Genomic DNA, 6363 nt, shown 5'->3' with positions numbered 1-6363 from the left:
ACTCAGCTTCAGATACTTAATAATTACCTAGCTGTGTGACCTTGGGTAAATCACTTAACCCCATTAAAAAAAACCATCATTTAGCAATATAGATCTTCTTCAGCATAGTTGCTGAAAATTGACAAAATTACTGGAGCCCTGAGGGGTTATGAGATTTGCCCTGTGTCATCCAGTCTTAATCCAGCTTTCTCTCCACCATAGCCACACAAGTTCTCATTTCAAGTTATAATCTTGAGAAAATTCCTTGGTACATTCTTGGGGATTTATATATTCCATCTTTTAAAGATACGTTTTCTATATTTTCAGTCAATTATTAGCAATCTCTACGTTAAGAATTGGCAGCACTGCTAGAATCCAATAGCATTTAGAGAATCGTTATGGCTTTATAGAAGTGGAATCTAATTTCATTCTTGCCAGAGATGAATGAATGGAAAGAGATTCAGTAGATCTTGCCCTTATTCTAAAGTGTACTTCCTATCTATCTTGTTTGGAATATTTGCCCACTTTTTCCTTTGTTTAAGTTTAGGGATAACTCAGGGAGCTAGATGTGATGCTGTAATTCCTACTATAGGGAAGACTGAGACTGGTGGATAGTTTGAACTCAGAAGCTCTGAACGTTAATATTCTGAACAAGTGCCTGCACTATCCTATATGGCAAACTCTGGTGAGTGTGTGTGTGTGTGTGTGTGTGTGTGTGTGTGTGTGTGTGTGTGTGTGTATGTGTGTGTGGGGTGGGGATAGAATGGGGTGCACCAATGGTTAAGGAGGGGTGAACAGGTTTAGGTCAAATCAAGAGCAGATTGAAGCTCCCTTGCCCATCATTATTGTGATCGTCAGTGTGAATGGTCAATGCTCTTGAATTTGGGAGTGTGAATGAAGGTAGAGATAACACATGGAGCTTGATTTGAAAAGTATGACATATTTAACTCATAAATTTTAAAAATAGAAATCAAATGCTTTGTAAATAGAGAGCACCCCAATAGCTAACAATAGTTAACATTGTTTATGTTTAAATACTTCAAAGGACTTTATAAACTTGAGCTGTAATGAATGTTTTCCTCTCTACTTTGTGCTAGAGGGAATTAATGAGTGCTTGATTCAAGAATAATATTTGAGGGGTGGCTAGGTGGCATAGTGCATAAAGCACTGGCCTTGGAGTCAGGAGTACCTGGGTTCAAATCTGGTCTCAGACACTTAAAAAAATTACCCAGCTGTATGGCCTTGGGCAAGCCACTTAACCCCATTTGCCTTGCAAACAACTAAAAAAAAAGAATGTTTGATTATAGAGCAACAGAAGCATTTTGAGGATATAAATGTTATTATATACATCTTAATGAATGAGTAAATATAATTTTTAATATAATGTTTTAAAGGAAAATTTTTAAAATCAATTTTTTCATGCCTGTACAAATTAAAATCATTTAAAGATCAAATACCTACTTTTTTGATATAAAAATAAGTTACACAAACTACTGTCCCAAAGTATTTTCCACCAGTTTCCAGTTTAGATTACTCTTTTTTCTATGATTCAAAAAAATGTATATCTCACATTGTGAAAAGGAAAAGAAAAAAGTGCATTCCATATACTTAAAGGCATTTTAAATTTACTACCTTTTTATTTTTAAGGTCACATATACCTGGGCAAATCTTTTTTGTTTGTTTGTTTTATTTTGTTTATTAATAGGATAATCCAGGGGCAACTAGGCAGAGTAATGAATAGAGCAAGGGCCTTGGAGTAGGGAGGACTTGAGTTCAAATTCAGCCTCAGACCCATAAGAATTACCTAGCTGTGTGACCTTGAGCAAGTCACTTAAACCCCATGTCTTGCCAAAAATCAATAACAAAAAATAGGACAATCCTTTCTTTTTAATATTATACAGGCCATAACTGGCCTAAATCCAAAGAAAGGACATATATTTCTCATTAATGAAGATGAATATTCAAAGTATAATTCAGGTAATTATTATTTTAATATACTCATTTAAGTGTTGGGGGGTCAAGTAAATATACTGCTGGGTTTGGAATCAGGACGTGGGGTTTAAAGAGAAAAGTCACTCAAATCCAGCCTGCCCTGTCCCAGGGACACAGAGGTCCTCTGCTCTCTGGTTGGACTTCCTCTGAGGGTTCCTAGCAGGTCTAGGCTTAGCTGGGGAAAGGAAGATAGTGGAACCTGTGGTTGAGTGGGCATGGCTCCTAAGGGCCAGCTGGAACTGCAGAGATTAATGCATCTCTTGCTCTTCCTTTTCCTTCCTCTTCTTCCTCCTCTGAGAGCCCTGCCCAGAGGCATAGCAAACAACAGCATTCTGACATTCAAATGAAGGGGAAAAATGCATATTTCTCTGGATAATCACACTTTTCAGCTCTAGTCACATCCTGGGCAAGCACCTCTAGATCCTAGCTGCCTGGTACTGTTAATTATACATGTGGTAATATTCCAAAACATCCTGTTGGTAGCCAAGCAAAGAAAGGACTGCTATCACAGTTTTCTAGGTTTTTGCAGGCCTGTAGTGCTCATTGACTTCTTGCTTTTGGGAAGCCCATCCTTGAGAGCCTATTTACAGGACGTTGTCCTGGGAGTGGGTCTTTTACTTATAATTTCCTGCATTCCTTTTAGCTGGTCTGGTTAAAAGAAAAAAACAACCCTGAACATCTGTCAGACATGAAAGTTCTCTCACTTCTGTCAAAATATCTTATTTTTTTTCATTTATTTGGCTCACAGCCTTTGTGTATATTTTTAGGAGAGCTGAGAAAACACTCTTTTCCCCTACCATTGTTTGGTTTCATTTTTTTTTTCCTGTATTAGCATTTAGGCTACCTGTTGTCAGTTTTCATAATTTGTGTCCTCGTGATATTTGGAACTTCTTATCCTGAAGTATTGATGCTGATTCAGTCCATTCACTCCTTTATAAAGGAAATAAGCTTATATCAGACTGGGATCACACAGTCATATGTAAAAAAACAACTGTTGACCTAACTTCCAATTTGCTTTCTTGGAACCTGGCTCCCATTCGTTTTCCTTCAGATAATCATTCTGTTTTGGAGGCAGGGAATCCAGCCTACATGATGATGAATGTCCCCTGATTATATTTTGTTAACATCTTTCTCATTGCTATAGTTTACTGTTGTCGGAGTCATGAAATTAAGGCAACAGAACCAACTTTACTCCTGGACTCATTTGTCAGCCTGAAATTCTGCTTCATTTCATTAGTAATTTATTATACTGAGCAAAAGGAAAATCTTGTGGTAGTAATAATCTGTTAATTTCTATATTGGGTAAATAAAGTCTAGAGCTCATTCCAAGGAAATTGGTCATACAAGGATGTCATAGAAACTATTTAAGGACACTGGTTACATTGATCTTTGGTTCACAAGCTCAAAACCTGTAAAGAAAACCTTTTCCCCAATATTTCAACAAATTAGTAATATTTTAAAGAATTTGACAAAAAGTATTCTTTGAGTATTATTTTAAGTTTGCAACTACCTTCATTTTATTCTAGGAAGTTTTATGCTTCATGTGAAAATTTTTCTGGACTCAAAAGTAGCAATAATTTGATTAAAAAGATTAATTTTTAATAATAATTTAAACAATAAAATAATAATTAATTTTCATAATAATAAATTTTAAACAATTAATTTTAGTAATAATAATTTTTAATAATTTGAAAAAATAAAAAAGTTTGTATTATCCAGGTACCAAGTACTTATGTAAATCATAGATATATTGACTACTTTTCAGGTAGGTAGAGTTTATTAAATATTTTTAAAAGGAAACAAAAGAACCTTGATTTAAATCACAGTCTCTATGATTTACTGACTGTATGATTCCATGCAAATCATTACTATTTATATACCTTAGACTTTGCAGATGGAGTTTCCATAATGAAAATCCCCCCCCTATAACAACTTCTTCCTAAATCATTTACAAATATATACTGTATCTCAAGGAAAATTTTATAATTGCCACATTCCTTTTTTTTATTGAAAAACAATTCTTACTATAAAATTATATAGAATCACATAGAAATTTCATATAATGGACCCTTAGATAATGTTGCTTGATAGACTAATTGAGTCAAATGACACACACAAACCAAATATTTAATATTTGTTGTCATAGAGTAATTCAGTTTCAAAATCTAGTAAATCAAGTGAATCAGAATCTTCCTGGATCCTTAGTATTCTGTATGGCTATCATTATTTTCATTCAACCTTCCCTTATCCCCAGGTAGAACTGTTGACTTTTCCCATGCATTCTCATTTTAGCTTGTTCATATCTCTGTTAGACATGACTGTATTCTATTTTGTACCAAATCCCTTGAGGGTAGATACTATACCTTATTTATCTTTGTATATCTTCATATATCTTTGTGCCTCACATAGTGTCTTGACAATATAAGATTCTCATTAGATGTTTATGTCTATCAAGTTTGGCAAGTGCAGCAAGATTGGAAAACTTGTGAAGCATCAGAATAAAAATAACAATTTTAACTTGAATAATCATTAAACTCTTCTAATTAATAGAGGATATGGACAGATTGATTATGAGTTCAGTTTTATTTTTTTAAATTAATGATAGTTCTTTCAGGTACTATTCATCCAAAATGTGAGCTATATAGTAGATCTCTTTCTCTGTGACAGTGATGAATGACATAGCTGTTCCTGTTAATTTTCAGTCACCCAGTAAGCAATCTTTTCTGGGTCAGGACCTTAACCAACCTGAAAATGTTATGTTAACTGCAGCTGAGCTAACAAAAGTGCCACATATTTATGATAACATAAAATGGCGATGCTAATAGAATCAGACAGAATGAAAAAAACTAAAAAAGCCAAATGCAGGGGTTTAACCTGAAAATAAAATTTAAGTAACTTTAAATGAAATTATTGGTGAAAATTTTTAAAGGGTGAAATTATACTGAATAAATGATAATTGAATTTATGTAAATTTTTATGTGTGTATATATATGTTTATATACACATACATACATACATACATACATACATTTTTTCTGTCATTTCTGCATGGGGTCCTTGAGTCCAGGTGGAAGGGACTTATCTACAAATCATATTTAGATTAAACTATTGCCTTTGGGACCTAGGGAGATCTCTATCCTTGACACCATATTTATTTCTCAATTGGTTCTTAGAATTAAAACATCTCATATGCCAATTGTGTACCCTTCTTTTTTCTGTATTCAAAACCTATATCTATTCAAACTATAGTTCTTGCAAAAGAAATCTCTACCCTTCACCTACTCACTAATGCTGTCCTTGAATCAGACAATAATGACATTCTGGCCCCTTGCCTTCTCCTTCTAAAAGAATCCTGTCTTCTTACCTGTCTATCAGCATGATTTCTACAGGTATTTATCCTTTTATCTTAGTTATCACAGATGGTCTCTTGACTGGATTTTGTTGCCCCCACCACACACAAACAGTAAGATATACTTCCTCTGATCTGAATGAAATTTTTTCAAGTTGCAATATTATTTTGAAATCATCTATTTTTACTACCAGTTGATGAAAATATTTCTTTTTTTTTGACCATGAGACCCATTAGGCATCTGTAGCTCTCCAATACCCCAACACACTTCCTTCAAACTAACTATATTTCCTTCCTCATATTTTATTGCTAAACTCTTTATTGTTTCTGTAGTTGATTGTTCATTGAAAGTTACAAAGTCACAGGGCCTTTCCCTTTTTCAATGATCTATAGACTGAGTGAAACAATATACATTTTTCTTAGTGGCTCAAAGTTTCATGTAACTTTTCCAGTCTTCACAAGCATACTACCATATAACTTTAGGTTTTGGAGTTTTTAAAATCTGTATAATTCAAAAATTGATTCTTTTTAAGACTTTTTAGCTGTCTATTTCTTTCCTCTCCTTTGTCCTACTTGAGATGTCTGCCACTTCTACAGTGAGATAATAGGTCTTTTCCAGGAAAAAAGTCCATAACTGGGCAATGTACACTTTTGAGTACTGAGTTCTGATCTTGTCACTTCAAATCCCTTTAAATGGATCCTTAGTATTCTGTATGGATATAATTCAGACATGATATATTTGTCTCTAGGTGCTCTTTTATACCCTTGATTTAGCAACAGTTTTTACACTAAATAGTATCATCTCATACTTTTTCTAAGTATTACCATATTTCCATATGTATAACATGCTCTTATCTAATAGATGCACCTAAATTATGAATGTTTGAATTTTTTGAAAAAATATTTGAAATTTGAAAAAAATTTGAAAAATCTATTAAATAAAATTATTGAACTCAAGTTTTATTCATCTTGAAATTCAAGGACCTTCTGTTTCTAGCTTTCAGGCATCTTTTTGGGCAAGTCTGGTACATGGAAGCATGCTT

At 33.6% G+C, this 6363-nt stretch overlaps 1 pseudogene; it reads left to right on the top strand.

The window, feature by feature from the left end:
- The first annotated feature begins 2327 nt into the window (after positions 1–2327).
- Positions 2328–3261, top strand: LOC141522155 (putative G-protein coupled receptor 160; annotated as a pseudogene).
- Positions 3262–6363: the final 3102 nt, after the last annotated feature.

The sequence above is a fragment of the Macrotis lagotis genome, chromosome 1 (genome assembly GCF_037893015.1).
Source record: "Macrotis lagotis isolate mMagLag1 chromosome 1, bilby.v1.9.chrom.fasta, whole genome shotgun sequence".
NCBI classification, from domain to species: Eukaryota; Metazoa; Chordata; class Mammalia; order Peramelemorphia; family Peramelidae; genus Macrotis; species Macrotis lagotis.
Note: the sequence above shows the minus strand (reverse complement) of the source record. Positions and strands in the feature narration are given on the sequence as shown.